Source organism: Phasianus colchicus, chromosome 2 (genome assembly GCF_987193195.1).
Source record: "Phasianus colchicus chromosome 2, bPhaCol1.hap1.1, whole genome shotgun sequence".
Lineage (NCBI taxonomy): Eukaryota > Metazoa > Chordata > Aves > Galliformes > Phasianidae > Phasianus > Phasianus colchicus.
In genome coordinates this window covers 93,527,688-93,544,803 of record NC_143437.1, presented here as the reverse complement: position 1 = coordinate 93,544,803, position 17,116 = coordinate 93,527,688, and the positions used below count along the sequence as shown (strand labels likewise).

Genomic DNA, 17,116 nt, shown 5'->3' with positions numbered 1-17,116 from the left:
AAAACTGAAGATCTGTAATCATAGTCCGCTCTCAGTACTATCCGAATTCTCAGAATTATCTGTATTCTGAACTGCCTGTATTCCTGGTACAGACATACAGATCTGCAGAGGCATCCCACAGCTGGAAGCAGTACAGTGCATTTGGGGATGATTTCTCCAAGCAGGTTTGAGTCAGCACTACAGACACATCAGCACTCTTACACAGTTTTCACTTCCCTGACTCCTCAAGTCCTCGTTACCTGCATCCCAGTCCCGGAAGGTGTTACCTGGCAGCTTGTGAATCCTCAAATGCCCAAACAGGCTGCAAGCCACATCCCAATGGATGCAATTTGTACCCACAAAGTGATGTCATTGAAATGCTGGGCTGTAACACAGACCTCACACTGTTTCAAACACTTTGAAGAGATAAAAGCCAGAATACAGTTAGAAGGATGGTACCAGGGTCCTGCACAGCCTAGGGATAAGTTTCTGGGATAAGCAGTGCCCAGAGGCTATGGATAATTCCCTGACAGGGATGTCTTTCATACTGGAGATGAAACCTGTGCCACTGACCTTCCCTTTCCCCATTACAGCAGTGCTAATAATCCTAACCTACAGATGCCTTGTGTCACTCTGTTTTTACCTTATCTAAGTGTTCTCTCATTTGCCCTCCCTCCCAGCTCTGACATGTATTACCTTCGGTAATCAAGAGTTCTCCACTTAGGGAAAATATAAAATCTGAATCAATAATAAGGCTGTTGAAACATTAGGTGATCATTTTAGCATTTCATTTTAAAGCACTGCAATGTTGCAGAAATGTTGATTTAAAGGTTAAAGCAACAAGCTTGAAAGAGAAAAAAAGAATACCCAAACGTTAGTGCTGTTGGAATTGTAAAAACAGGGATTGTAACTGCTGTGGTGACAAAGTCTCTGTGAAATCTATGGCTCATGGAGAGGCATAAAGCAGCAACATAACACATTTCAGATCCTGATGATGCTGAAAAACAGTGAGGTTTGCTGCAGAGGACAAAAAAGCAAGGCTGAGCTGATGAGAAGCTAACGTTAACTAAAAGCCTAGCTGATGGGAAGTCATTGGTTACTCCCCAGTGTGCATTTAATTCTGGCTCAATAGAACCATTTCCTCAGCCAGTGTTTGTGAGGTATGAGGGACTATTAGCTCTGGCTGTACCATGTAGGTGCCCTTGTCGCAGGTAGGAATAGTTGCTTCACTTTTCATTGAGAATAATGTTTTTAAAAATTGTGAGACAAATTTCTTCCTGATGCAGTTGTGCAAAAGTCAGTGAGTTTAAGGCAGAGTTAACGTACCGTCATCTGTGCTGAAAACATAAAACTGGGGCTTCAGCAACAGTGTGAGAAAGACTGAGTATAGAAAGAGGCAGGTACTCTATCATAACGTACAGCCAGAGGGAGATGGGACCCTCCTGATTGCTTACACTGAGTGCCAAATGTCTCACAATGTCTCCATGGGGTGTTTTTAGATGGCAGACAGAACAACATTCAGGGAGGATCTTAGCTTTGTATTTGTCAAAAAAAGAAAAAAAAAAAACCAACAAGAAATAAAAGCCTCCGTTAAATGACAATCTCTCTGCCATAGCCTTGGTTGCAGCTGTAATTTGCAGAAATAGTTTGTGATTTTTGGTGCCATACTTAAAATACGTCAGAAACACTGAAAATTTGATCTAACTGCCCCCAGACCCGAAATATGAGGTTCACATGAGGAAAAACTTATTTGAGGGTTACAGAGCATTGGAACAGACTACACAGAGAGGTAGTGGATTCTCCTTCCCTGGAGATATTCAAGACCCACCTGGACACTTTCCTGTGCAACCTGCTATAGCAAATCTTCTTTAGCAGGGAGTTGGACCCAATGATCTCCAGAGGTCCCTTTCAACACCTTTGATTCTGCAATTCTCTGAAATACAGTTGTCAGTACTTTTAAAACTCGTATCTAAACTGTCTCAGCTCGGTCTTGATGCTATGCCCCACACATTTCTGTAAAACACCAAAGAGTCACCAAGAATATCAGTGAATATATAGAGAACACTATGGGAAACATTTCTGTACATAAATGAATACATATTGTTGACATATGCATTTTTCATTTTATTTCTGAAGCGTTAGGGCACTACTTTTCAACTCTCCGCATCCACATAAGCTCAGGACTGGCTGAACGAGTTGGCATGTTTGTGCAGTGTCTGAGTATTTAGTGCCTATTCAATCAACTTATGCTTTCCAACGTGTTCTTGGCCTCCAGACACCTAGAAGTTTTCCAGGAGGGCCTGACAGTTGTCTTCTTGAGGGCACTGAAGAGATTCGCAAGGCAAACTTAATCTGGGAAGCATGGTCCCAGTTCCCCAGATAAACTCTGAGGTGCAGAGATCAGGCAGAAAGACACCTCCATCATTCCAACACATCCACACTAGCGAGTGTCTTCTCCACAACAGAAATACCATTCAAGTATTGATCCAAAAATGAGAAATACCAGTTCTGGAACAGTCTTAAGTGAAAAAGATGGGAGCCCACTGCTCCTGAGGAAAGGAACTGCCCCCAGGAGATGGTTGCTACGAAAGTAGTATAAACTCAGGCACAACAGATTAAAAGATGAGAAGCAAGGGAAGAACCATGGTGAAGAAGCCAAATCAAACCTAGCAATAGGATACTGGAGGGGGGGAGGGGGAAGAACAAGAAAAAATGAGTGCTTTCTTTTACTTCTCAAAATTGACTTCTGTTAACCCAGGATAAAACAGATGGCACCACCCCAGAGCATACATGGACATGAGAAAGGTTTCCTTTCAGTTGCTCCAGCATCCTACCCCTCACTCCTCACTGAGGAGAAAGAACACAGCAGGGAAAATAGCTTTTGCCTCCATTTTCTCATGTATTTGATATTGCATCAGCTGAATTTAGGTGTGGTTCTAGGAACAATAGAAAGCTACCTGACTGCTGCTCAATCTTTCTGAACACAGCATGTACAGCACCTCAGAAAAGTGAGCGAGGAGATAGAACACAGCTGGCATTAAGGGATGCCTATTTATCAGGATCATTTTGCTACCAGATCTCAACCTAGCAGACCCTTGGGTGGGATTCAGTCATTCTGGGTGAGTTTCTGAGAAAAATCATCCTGAGCTCCCTGTATAATCAAGTCAGGGAAAAGCACCTTTCTGTGACAATTAATTTCACCCTAAAACAGATTGGATAATTGGCTCTCTAGAGGCGTGCATTCATCTCCCAACATTGTAGGTTCGTGAAGCTGGGTGAGAGAAGCCCCCACATCACTACTGGCTAAGTCTATCTGTATGAGGGCTAACAGCAGCCTGACTCCCCTGCTGCAGGTGCACATCACCCTCTCCATCATGCTGTCACCAATCGCAATCTGATCCCATACTGAGCTAGCATGGGTAGCTAAGCCAGCAGAAAACCATTCCTCTTTTTGCAGTGTTATTTTTCAGTTGATTTACTTGCTTGGCTCCTGGAGATGAAAAAATGGCCAACCATTCCTGTGAAAAAAATGTTGCCAGCCCTCAGCAAGAGCCAAGATAGCCTCCAGTGTGTTATAAAACTGTGCCCTCACATGCCAGAGGCATATAGAAAACAAAAAGACACATAAGTGAAAGAAATAATGGGACTGAATTCACAAAAATGTGGGAAAAAAAAAGAGTGGGTACATAATTAAAGATTGGGCTTTAAGATATGGCAAAATACCAGGCTGCAGTGGAAAATAACATCTTGCAAAAGATACGGAGCATTTGAGATACAGCAAGATGAGACATTTTGCAGTAGCATTCAAGCCAGAGTCATGGAAACGATCCAAGAATATTATCCTCAAATGACAAGGACATGCTTCTTGGAATGATATCCTCAATATAACAAATCACCATAGTACAAAATCTTGCATTTGAACTGGGGCAGCAGCATCAATGCAATTTCAACAAAATATTGTTTTTATTCTCAAGCTGAGAACCTGCAGGAATAAAATAACATTTGACATGTGAACCTATGGTGATACTTTCATAATCAGCTGGGATTTCATAATCCCAGATGCCTGGGAAAGGTGGGAAATAAATTATACTGGTGATACAAGGACTAAAAACACCTTCAGTAACATGGCCAAGTCTCTACATTGGAGAAAAAGCATCATGGGGAAAAAGCAAGCCTTGCAGGGAATACAGCCAAATGTCTTCACTGGATAAGTAAACAGAAAAGGATAAACTTAATACAATAGTGTTATTGAATAGGTTTTCACTGTTAAGACTTCTGAAACACTTTTCTAAGTGCAGATGCAGGAAAGAAAACAAAGGAAAGGAAACTCTACAAAAACAGGTCCCCAAATAAAGGAAAGTGATTTGTATATAGAAATAATTGTAGAAGCAAAAAATAGTGGGGAAAAAAATGTGCAAATCCGATGTGTCCTCTTAAAAGCATATGCTAAATAATGCTGTCCCTGCAGATGACTACACATTAATGAAGTCCTCAGAAGATAGAAGTATTCTTACGCTAGGATGCTACAGTAGACTGGCTAATCAGTCCACATCTTTGCCAACAGACATGATCCTCTTTAGAAGACATATCAAATAGAAGCCAGCTGAAAGAAGATCAGTGGTAAAAATTCCCAGTGCAGCTATTACACCACAGCAATTGCACTTCAAGTCCTCTGTCACACACAGAGATTTAAAGAATTAAAATACAAGTGATTGCATTCAGGCTAGAGGTGTTTTTGACAATTTGGTCTCATTCTGAAAAAGAAATGTGAATTCAGAAAGACATATAGAATGTGTATAAAAAAATTGCAAACAAAGCCATTTAAACTGAAGGTGTTACTTCCCTTACCCATATGCCAGGATGCTTCTTCTGCCAAGAGATTCCTCATGATGACAACTCCCTTTGGGAATTTTTTATTAAATTCCTTTCATCTAACCAACCACCCTGAGAGATTCCTCTCTATTAATAAGTATGTTTCTAGGGAGGGATATAACAACTCATTTTAAGTAAGTGATAACTACTGGCATTTCTACCTGCTTTTGAGCTCAGCAAATTCTCTAACAATAGCCACAGACGCATCTCACACAGCCAGAACGTGACCAGAGGCCATTCGTGCAAACATTAAAAAAGTGCACATCAGTTATGATCACTTGGACCTGCAGATACCTCTTTTGTGTATGTGTTCAGCATTTATAGGGCGTTAACAACAGCAGAAACTAATGCCAGAGCTCTGATTATGCAGCTACCAGCAAAAGAAAAGACTTCAGAGGAGGTAATAAAGGCAGTTCTAACCTTGTCCTGGCTGAAATCCCAACATCTGCCAGCTGACACAAGCAACAGAAAGATGAAAAACGACAACAGAGACTTGACACAAAATTACTCAGTGCTGCCAAAGGGGATGAAGGATCAACTCTGAACATATTATATCCATGTATCCATGCTGCAATGGTGACATTTAGCATCATCATTCCTAAAATCAAGGAACAACTTGATGCAATCACAAGTAAACTCAGTCTAGATGGACAAACACATTTAAAGAGGTTTGCTTAGAGGACAGTGTAAAGAAAATTATTACCAGGCTTATTAAGAAAGATTCTGACAGATTTCTTTGCCAACAGATTCACTTGACAGGCCAGCATGGACATGTGCTGTTGGAGCTGAGATAGTAACATTCATACTCACTGCATCATGATCCTTGCACAAGCTTGACACATGACATCCAGAAACTATATTCACTATTTGCAAGGAATGGAATGCCCAACTGTTCTCTTTTCAGGTGAAAGGTTTTCAAAATTAACAGTAAAACCTCCCTAACATTTATAGTACACTGTTGAAAGAGTGTTGTCTAAGATCTCACTGCACTCATTGCACTGCAAAAGTAGCAGTGGGCACTGTCTGCTTGAAATCACAAATGAAAATCAATGGTATTTAGAGCACTTCAGGAACATAACCCATTTACTTACCTTTCCAAAGCTTGTGAAGATAATATGGTTATCTCCATATTTGTCTCTTACGTTTTAAACTTAAATAGTCCAATCTAAATAATTCTGGAGACACATACTCATGACTCAAAGATATTTGGAAGCTGGTGAAAATGAGCACATTCTACCTAAGAACATCACAAAGACTTACTTAAATCAGGTTCCTCTCCACTATATATAAATAAAAAAAAAAAGATACCTGGGAATACTCTGTGAAGATATCTGTGTCATCCTTTTGAAGATTGCCCTTGATAATAAAAATAATAATAATTTAAAAAGTGCCATCTCACTTTTTCTCAATTGGTTTTGAATTGAGTTCAGTGCACAACTCCACAGAAACGTTGAAAATGCATCTGTGGATGCTGCTGAAAGCACAGTTGCACAGCACTTCTCTTGTTCAACATCTCTTTTGCTCCCAGTATGTTTCCATAACACTTTCTATTATCAAAATTCTACTAACCAGTCAGCTATCAGCTTTCTTGTTAATATCCTTCTGATAAAAGATCTCAGTGAGAGACATTCTTCTTCTATGCAGACTTTTTTTTTTTTGCTTCCTATGCTAGGCCTTTATTACATTCTTGTCCCATGATTTATTTTGACTAGTCCTAACTATCATGCCATCCAATATTGCCATTCATACAGACATTATTTAACAATTATTTTAGGAATATATAATGAAGACCTTTGTTTTGAATCCCAAGCAAGAGGTGATACCGTATAAATCCTTCTCTGATGACAAAGTCTTACATATATTAAAATGTCCTTAGAAATGAATGATTTATGAACCCTTGTCTTGTAAAAGAAAGCGTCATGTAGGGTGACAAGTACTACTTCAGACATGCTTTGTTGATCAGCCTTTGCCATTTGGACACTACCAAAATGTTCCCAGCATTCAGATCAGATGGAGATGAAATCAACTTGTGATTTGAGTTCTCTTAGACCTCTAAGGGGTCCACCAAGGACACTTAAATGCACAACTTTTATAAGTAAGTTTCAGCATCTGCTAAATACCCCACTCTCATCACAGGAGAATTCGAAGGAATCCACAACTAAGCCTGAAATCACTGAACAAATCAACCTAAAAATCGGAGAGATCTATCTGGATGATTTATTATTTGTGCTCATTCCACAATTACTGTATCATACTAACAGCATCGAGTCACAGAATCGGAGAATCATCTTGGTTGGCAAAGGTCTTCAAAATCATCGAGTTCAACCATCAGTCTATGCTACTGAGTCCTGTCTCTCAGCTACACCCCTTATTGTCGCATCTACACAACTCACATGTCTCCAAGGATGGGGATGCACCACTGCCCTGGACAGCCCCTTCCTGTGCTTGATCACACTTTTTATGAAGAAATTCTTTCTAAGGTCCAACTTAAACCTCTCCTGAAGTAACCTGACACTGTTTCCTCACGTCCATCCTTAAAACCAGGCAAAGAAAGATGGGCACCTGGAACCTAAACACAACTACAGACAACTTCATTCCTAATGGTTCCCACCCAAAAACAGGCAGAGCTGGAGCAGATCTTCTTTCTACTCTTCATCTATTATTCCCCTTCTTTCACCCCAAAAATTCCCAGATGAGACCTGATCAAGTCAACACTGGCACTGCTGCTAATGAGGCAAATCCTCTCAAACCTCCTCCAAACAAAAGACTGGGTCAGCAATGAAGAATTCGAGCAGCTGCAGGCCCACATACACCTTATGCTCCTAAAGGCAGATCACCCAGACCACAATTTGCTTGAAAAGGCAATTAGATGGAAGAGACATCTTCAATGATTTCTAAAGCATCAGGTTCCTATTGTTTTCCTCTTTTTTTTTTTTTTTTAAACAGTTTACTTACCTTACAAAACCCAGTCATACCCTGTAATTCCAACGCTCAGTTCCAAGTATGTAAAGTGCAACATTTTTAGTGCAAAAATTGGCAAAGTCTTGGAAATACTTTTAAATGTTCTCTCCCTTGTATGGGCTTTCGCGTGGCTAAAAACAACAGAAGATTTTTAAGCCTTTTACTGACACATCTAACCCTCTTGAAGGGTCACGCTTCCAAGGTCCACAGCAAATAGGGTGCTATGAAGTTCACACACAGCTACAAGAAAGCATTCAAATTTTAAACCAGCCATTACCTACTAGTAAGTGGGGGGGCTTCTCCTGCTTTTAATTCCCTATGAGTCCAGCCTGTGCCCCTTTCACTACAGTGCATCTGACAAAATACAGCACAGTGCTCCTTGCACCAAGGGACATCACAGCAGCAAGTCCCTGTGCATGGGGCCTATGGGAAGCATGGTTCAACCATAAAGGCCAGCCAGTAGTGAAAAGCAATGCAAAGCACTACAGCTCCCAGGAGACACTCTTGAGTATATTTTTGGCTAAACTCTTCTGGTTTTCAGCCAAAATACTTTGACAAAAGGACTAAACTACTCTGAAAAATTGACAGTCCTCTTCAAAAAACTGCTTCATCAAAAGCCTTTCCACTTCAAAATGATTCTAGCTGAAGTTTTGGGCAGCCCATAAGCTGACTAAATGGAGCTTTTGAAATAGTGTAAAATCACTCAAAAGTAATCAGAAAAACAGCTCTCAACATGACGTACAATCTGTAAACTACACTGTGCAATTCCCTGCTGGCTGCAGGACTACGCCATATTTAAAATGCCATTTTAACTATGACTTTAAGTTACATATTCTGTCTCCTTATGCCAATTTGCACATGACTGAAAAGCAAGTATATGGCCCTCTGTTTACTAAACTACTGCTTACTCTCACAGTCAAGCTCGTTTAGACCAAAATTTTGTATCTTTGCACATTCTTAATTTTCATTTAGGATTCTTTTACACTACTGCCACCAACTTGATCAGGTTTTAACTGTATTAACTCTTAATTACAGTGGTATAGTCCTTACTGAATCCACTGTCATCTGCTTCATTTCAGCAATGTCAGTCTTTATTCCCTGCCTTGCTGATGTATTAAAAATTCACTTTTTAAAGTGGAAAATAACAAGCTGCTGGGAAGTACAGCTACAAGGAAGGAGAAAAACACTGAGAACTTGCAAAAGTTAAACTGATATATCAATTATCTTTTATAGAAAATGATAACAACCCCTTAATAAACTGCAGTAAGTTTCATCACATGAAAAATTAAAATATACTGCTTTATCCTTTGTTACTCAAAGAAAGGAATTAACTCTTGCAATGGCATTTTTACATTTTCAATAGAAATACTGATCAGGAATTCCATGCTCTAACCCACATGGGTGCTTCCGAACAGAAAGGTCCAACATTATCAGCTTGTTCTGTTCTAGCAGATATTTCCCTTACCTTCCCCTGTCGTGTGGCCATTTCCAATCATGTTTTGCTGCTTACAAGACAGCCAGCCAACAAACATCCAAACTTTTTTCCTTTATATTTTTCTAAAGAATGAAAGTATAAAAGTCACTTACCTTACGGTTGCTGAGAAAACTGCAGAACACTCTGTGCCTGCAGGGACACTGCACAGATGAACCTCATTGCTGCTGTTTACAGAAGTCTGACAGTTTTTAATTTGAAAGAGGTTGTCTTTTGCTTTTCGACAGTTCAACAAATCAGACAACACAGTTGCAAGTGTTATCTGTAAACAGCTTCCTGTTTGAAATAGATCAGCTGTCCTGCAGGACAATAATTAGGAAAGAAGTGTGGGAAAGCTGAAGAGGTCCATGATGTAAGCTTTTTATTTTGGGAATGTACTTTTTTGGGAATGCACTCTTACTCTCCCCTCCTCCTCTCTAGCAGAGAACCCCTTTTTAACCATTTAGATCTATGCAGCTCTAAGTTATGCATGCACACTGCGCTTTTACAGTACTTTCCCTCCTTTGCTTAATTCCTAACAACTGATAGTAAAAACACACAGCATGCAGCACTGAATATGATCATGTTATGTGGATAATTAACATATTTTCCTTACTGACACTCTCCCTATTTTTGCAGTCGGCTGTAGCATCCTTGACTTGTTGAGTAAAAAACATGAAACTTTTAGAGCCCGCTCAACACTCCACAACATTAGCATTGTTACCCACATTGTTTTTTTTTTTTAAGAGTATCTTTTGATAGCATTTGGTATTAGTGCAAAAAGGAGGAAAAAAAAAAAAATCAGAAATCCTTCATTATAGCTTCTAAACATTTGTACAACTTTTTCTTCTTAATCAGCTGAACCATCTCATACATTCCCCAAAATAGAAATCAGAACATCAAAAAGATTTTGAAATGTGGAACCAGAGAAAGGTGTGATAGCATCATATGTGTGTGGTTATTGGCCTTCTGATTTGCTCTCAAGGAGTTACAGGTCCTCTCCATTGTAGATTTCATGTTGTGTGCAGGTTGCAACCCCAGTTGATATATTTCTCCCTCTCTCCCATAGGAGACCCCTCCCAGCACTCCTCTCCTAGCCCTGGGTACGCAGCTTCCTTCCCACCAGGGCTCCCATTTCAAGCTCCACCATCTCACAGCCGAGCAACTTTGTTGATGAGGGAAGAGTGCTACTGGCAGAACAATCCCTTGCTCTTCTGGAGGAGAAAATTTGTTCAACCAGCACATCCCCACCTCCATGGAGGCTGGAGCTTAACAGGCAGGAAGGACAGCAGTGCTGCAGCTGTCACAGCAGTGCAGAGGTAGCAGTGCCCCCCATTCAGGAATTGCCATAGTAAGGGCAGAGCCCTTCCTACACCACTCTGTTGTCAGTTCGGGCTGGAGCCTGGATAACTTTCCTTCATCACTATCAGCTTCTGTATTTTAACAACACCAAACAGTCACAAGATGTTAAGAGCTGATGCTCACTTCCAGATGACATCAATAAAAATGAGAAAATCATGGAATGAACTGCGTAAGCACTGCATAGCTCTAACCTGAAAGCACTTTCATGTGTACAAGCACTGTTAGTTGAGCAGGATCAGAAGGCAATTACCAGGACTGGGCCCTTGCAGCACTCTGTTGGCAGCAGCTTGCTGAGAGAAACGTTTGATGTAAAGAATGCAGCCAAGTGACTGCAGTCCAAGCCTTTGAAGATCATATTACGATGGCAAAGGCAACAGCTATTTACATACATATCTACTCTCCCTATATAAACAGGCAAATAACTGAGGCCAGAAACTGAATTCAAGGGAGAAAGAGCCATTTCAGGGAAAGTTAGAAAAGACAGAATTAAACACTATGCAAAGAGAACCGAAGAACAAATATAAATGCCCGGAGTAGAAAAGTGAAGGCCAAACACTATTTGTTAAAAAATGAGAAAATAAGTGTATTGTTTCAACTGCGAGAATAAAAGAGGTGTGCTCTTCTTACTGCTGGACAATAGCATCCCTCAGCCACAGAGATGTGACTGGAGGCTACAGAGCTAGGACCTCACCTGAGCTGGACTGCTATGGGTGGATTGGGGTGCTGCTTCCCAGGCTATGCCAGAGCAGCTTAAGTGTTCACCTTCCATCTTCTCCATCTAGCTCTGTCCCTTTCCATAGCTTAGCCAACCCAACAACAGCTATTAAGCCTCAGTAGGTCTCAGTAGCTGTTGGCAACTAAGCAAACATTAATAGGCCAGCCTGCAAACTATGGCAGTTCAAGAGCTGGCTCACAAGTTTTTCAGCCACCCTTGCTGGTGGAGGGACAACCCTCAGGCTTGTGTATATAAGAAATGCATGCAACTGTATGCAACCTAGATGAGCTATCTCAGCTCAGTCCACAAACAGACATTCACTCAGCCTTCAAAATCAGGTTATACACCATGCTGACACAGCTATGAGAATATTTGGATTGAAATAGTTCAAAAAAAAAAAAAAAAGAACTTTTTTTTTCTTGAAACAACAGGGAAAAATGCATTCATACATTCTCTGAGCCTTCAGGCAGATTCTTCTGCTCTCTCCACAGAGAAATTGCATTATCCCTGTCTGTAATAGGATTAAATATAATATTCATTGAAAAACATGGTATCCACTTGAAAACATTGTTTTGGAAAGACAAAGACCTAGAATTCTCTCCTCAGTTTGGCAAAACATGCAGGAGTGTCAAAGAATCACAGAACAGTTGAGAATGGAGTGGATCTCTAGAGGTGTTCTTGTTCAAACAAGACAAGTGACATCTAGTTCAGATTTTTAAAGGATGAAAATTGCCAATATCCAAACTCTTTAACAAAAAGTCAAAAATTTGAATTCAATTGCTAGATTTAAAGTGCATCACAAGTTGTCACAAACACTGTTCCACTTCTTGAAAACAAGAGCAGCCTCACTAACCAGCCCTTGGTAAGACTCCCAGGGCAAACTCCAAAAAGAGGCAAGAAAATGCAGCAGATCCACCTCTCCATGGTACAGATCTGCACATCAGAGTGCTGTGTGGACTCCTTTCTTTGTTCCTTACAACAAAGTGATGTTTCCCTTTTCCTTTGGCTTCACCTAACAATCATTTAGCTAAGAAAATAAGAAATAATTTCATTACATGTAAAAATGGGGAGAAAAAAGTCTGTAGTGCTGCCCCTATGAAGATATCCATACGTACCTCATTCCATTAATGGAGCCAGAAAGGGCAGACACCCCCACTCTAGTCTGAACAGAAGAGAAGAGAAACCATCATCCCTAATGTCTTAATGTCTTTTCTGTACAGCATAACAGATGTAGGTGGGAAAATTCAGCACAAAAGCAGCAACACAGGATGCTTTTTTTTTTTTTTTTTTTTTTTTAATACAGCAGTGTAAAATCTAGCTGTGTAAGCAACATTCACTGCAGAAGTTACAAGATGACCGCATTTTGTTATTCCCTTTCTCTTAATTTGAAATAATCTCTCCAATGCCTGGCTCTACTTTTATCTTTGTCTGTCCAGAAAAAGATCACATCTGAACCAAAAATGTAAACAAAGACCAAGTTCATGATCACCAGAGGAACCTAAATATCCATACATCTACTGGTCCCAATGAGATGCATCTTAGAGCCCTGAGGGAACACGCTGACATAGTTGCCAAGCCACTCTTGATGATATTTGAAAGGTTATGGCAGTCAGGTAAGGTCCCTGGTGACAAGAAAATACACAATATCGCACCCAATTTTAAGAATGGTAGAAAGGACGATCCAGGGAACTACCTGTCAGCCTCAGCTTGGTGTCTGTGAAGATGACTGAACAGATCCTCCTGGAAGTTTTGCTTAGACACATAACTTGAAGGTGATCAAAGACAACAAGCATGGTTACACCAGGGACAAGTTCTCCCTGACCAAGCTAGTGGCCTTCCAAAATGGCATAACAGCATCAGTGGACAGGGGAAGAGTCATCTATCCAAACTTCTGTAAGGCCTTGAACATGGTCCCCCACAGCATCCCTGTCTCCAAATTGGAAATACATGGATTTGATGAGATGACTGTTTGATGGATGAGGAACTGGCTGCAACACTGCACTCAGTGTGATGGTCAATAGCTCAATGACCAGATGGAGATAAGGAACAAGTGGTATCCATCAAGGATCAGTACTTGGACAAATGTTCTTTAATATCTTCATCAGTTACACCAATAGTGAGACCAAGCACATTCTCAGAAAGTCTGCAGATGATACAAGCTATATGGTATGGTTAACATGCCTAAGGGACAGGATACCATCCAGAGATCTAAACAGGCTCAAGCAGCAGGCCCAGAACCTAATGAAGTTCAACAAATCCATGTGGAAAGGTCTTGCACCTGCATCATGGCATCTCTTCCATCAGAACAAGCTGCAGATGAAAGGACTGAGCACAGCCCAAAAAGGACCTGGGGGTACTGATAGGTGGTAAGCTGGATATGAGCCAGCAACATGCCCTCATACACCAGAAAGCCAACCATATTCTGGGCTGCATCAAAAGAGGTGTGATCAGCAGGTTGAGAGATGTGATCCTGCCTCTCTGTGCTGGTGAGATCTCACCTGGAATACTACGTCTAGACGTGGATCATCAGTACAGCAGAAATGTAGATCTGTTGGATAGCATCCAGAGGAGGGGCACAAAAATGATCAAAGAGATGGAACAGCTCACAGGCTGTTTTTTTTTTTTGTTTGTTTGTTTTACAGTAAGTGTAGTGAAGCACTGGAATAGGTTCCGTGAGAGGTGGTGGTTGTCCCATCCCCAGAGACATTCAAAGTCAGGCTGGACAGGGCTCTGAGCAACCAGATCTAGCTGTAGTATCCCCGTTCATTGCAGAGAGGTTAGACTAGATGGACTTTAAACGTCACTTTCAACTCAAACAATTCTATGATTCTATGTCAACACAAAAATCCAAGCTGGTAACATTCTGTGGCCTATTAGCTATTAACTATTTAACACCTAGAAGCAGCAAGATTGTGGTAAGCTTACGAATGATTTTCCTGAAAAACAGAAAGGAATAGAAGTAATTGATAGGTAGAAGATGCAATATCTGCACTTGCAATCTGTAAAAAAGCCAAAGACTTTCTCCTCTTGATCACAAGAAATAAGATCAAGTATACACAATTTTCTGTACAGAACACTCACTCTTAGTGAATTTAACTTTTTACACACACACACACACACACACACACACACACACTCAAGGCCAGTGATAAGAAGCGTAGTAAAACCACTTACAGAGGGATCAATAATTTGCACTGTTCGATGCTGCAGTCAAGCTAGTATAGTGGAAAGAGATTCGCACTCCCCTAGTCTAGCCATAATGCTTCCTTTTCTGTGACTGTATGACTTTCCATTATCAAAAGTTGTTTTTTTTCTTATCATTGATACAGCTAATAGAAACTAGAAAGCCCATACCACAGAAGATCGAAGACAGCCTAGGGTAGTTTTTTGGGTTTTTTTTGGAATTGCTCTGGCGTTTAGATGTAACTCAAAATTATACTAAAGCTTCCTGCTTAGAAGTTTTAGGAAACATGCAGGCACAGGAAAAAAGATTCTTGAAGTTCATAATACAAGAGCAACAGTATTTCTTTTTAACACTGTTTGAAGGCTGAGAGAGCTGGGGTTGTTCAGCCTGGAGAAGAGAAGGCTTTAAGGTGACCCGAGAGTGGCCTTTCAGTATCTAAAGGAGGACTGTAAGAAAGAAGGGGATGGACTCTTTATCTGGGTCTGCTGAGGCACGACAAGGGGAAATGCTTTCAAACTGAAGGAGGGAGATTTCGATTGGATATAAGGAAGAAGTTTTTTGTTTGTTTGTTTGTTTTTTTGTTTGTTTTTTTGTTTTTTTTAAACAAGGGCAGTGATGCACTGGAACAGTTGTTCAGAGCAATGGTGGATGCCCCATGTCTGGAGACACCTAAGGTCAGGCTAAATGGGGCTCTGAGCACCTGACTGAGCTGTAGGTGTCCCACTTGCCAGATACTCCTACTTACATTCAAGAGGGGCCATGAGACGTGCTATAACGCATTAAAGTAACACATCAATAAAAGACAAGTCAAGCACTTCAAGCATAGTCCACACTAAACCAGTAACACATCTGTACACCTATTCCAATGGACATCAACCAGGAGCAACTTTCCTCAGATAAAAATATTTGAGGACATCACCCAAATTCAAATGGAAAGTCTTCTTATCAGGTTTAAGTCCTAAGAGCACCTAACAGCACATTGTCTTTGTTTCTCATTTTGCTTGACTGGGCTACTCTAGGCAAGAATCTGTTTTTCTATACTTATTAGTATGCAATCTGTCTCTCCACATTGACACTGTCCACATGCAATTGCTGCACAGGCCTTCATACAGAATGCTTCACTGCTTTTTCACAAGGACCAATAATAAACTCCTGAGGAATCATGCTTTCAGAGTTCAAATGTGACAGCACATGAAAGGTACAGGGAGTCTAGTATCATCTCATTTGGAGGCTCCTTTAGGTTAAGGTAACATTTGACATCAGTATTCCATCAGCCTCATTAGCACTTGACCAGATGGCATCTACTGACTTTCCAGATTGCAGGCATTCATTTCATGCACTTGTCAAGGGAGAAAGGGAGTTGTCTGACTGTATCACTGACACTAAGACACAAGGGAGTCCATGAATGAAGGTAAACTAGGACAAAAGTCTTTTGCTGAGCGTGCAGCCTGGTATTTTTATGCTACAAAAATTCACCTTTACTTGTAGCTTAGTTTATGTAAAAAGCATCATTTTATGTGTTACCATTTCAAGAAATTTGCGTATAGGACCATCACGGGCCTCTGCATTTCATGTAGTTCAAAGGGCTTACAATGACAGCCAAGAAAAAAAATCCACAGCCAGATGGCAATGCCTGCAAACATTTGCAATCTTTGTGTTCAGCTTACCTGATTTCCACACCAACCCCCCCCAGAGCTTCAAAACTAGAACTGCTACTGACATTTTCATTACTAAGAGAGCAAGCCTGTTTCACAGTGGAAAGAAATACTGCCTACCAAAGATTGCTGTCTGAGTACTACCTCTACCTGCAGATGTTACACAGCCCCAGTAGGCTCACCAACTTCTACCTAAATGTAGATAACATCTGCTAAGTCTCTATACAGTCCCTTAACTGCTTCTTCCAACCCATGCTAGCAAGTAACTATTTGCACACCATATCACCTCTGACTGTTGCAGAAGAAAGTTTAGTAACATGTCTGACTTGAGAGTAATTTCCTTCCCAAACCCCACGTCATCAACCTGACTAGTGCCCATTTTACTGATGAAAATCTGAATTCTATCACATCTTTTGCCGTACAATCTTCTGAAACTACTCCACCCAAACAGACAAAATTCAAGAAGGTACTCCAGAGACAGAAGGAGAGAGAAAATGGCCTTAAAATAAGTAAATTTCTTCAAATTACAGCCTGTTGTTTGTTTTTTTTTTTCAAAAATCAAGCTTTCTCAGTAAGTAGCTCAAAACTAGCTACTAATTACAATGGGGAATATACATTTTCTTCATTCTCTTTATATTGTCTGCATCAAAAACAGCCACCTACTACTATCTGCCCTGTGCTACTAAACAAAACTACAGCACAACTCAAATAGCTTCATTCCTGAAAAGAGCTATAAGGTAGGAAGTCAACAAAACCACAGTAAATGAGAAAAGGAAGTAAAGGTACAAATACTCACAGTAAGTGGCACTTGCTATTAGGAGCTTCTGGTATATGGTCCGTTACCTATTTATCTCTCCATCTATTAGGCCATCTCTGTAATGAGGTGCCTTTTATTATATTACCCACTTCCTCCTAAG

General features: G+C 40.5%; 1 protein-coding gene across 3 annotated transcripts in view; it reads right to left on the bottom strand.

Moving 5' to 3' along the window:
* The window catches only part of COLEC11 (collectin subfamily member 11), a 36,864-nt gene extending 26,866 nt beyond the window's left edge, over positions 1–9,998 (bottom strand). Inside the window, exon 1 of one of the 3 annotated variants that reach the window (XM_090136345.1) lies at positions 9,400–9,998. The gene's annotated coding sequence lies outside the window, so the exon portion shown is untranslated. The remainder of the gene's footprint in view (positions 1–9,399) is intronic. The other 2 variants (XM_090136344.1, XM_031611028.2) reach the window with 2 other exon arrangements.
* Between the last annotated feature and the right edge of the window lie 7,118 nt (positions 9,999–17,116).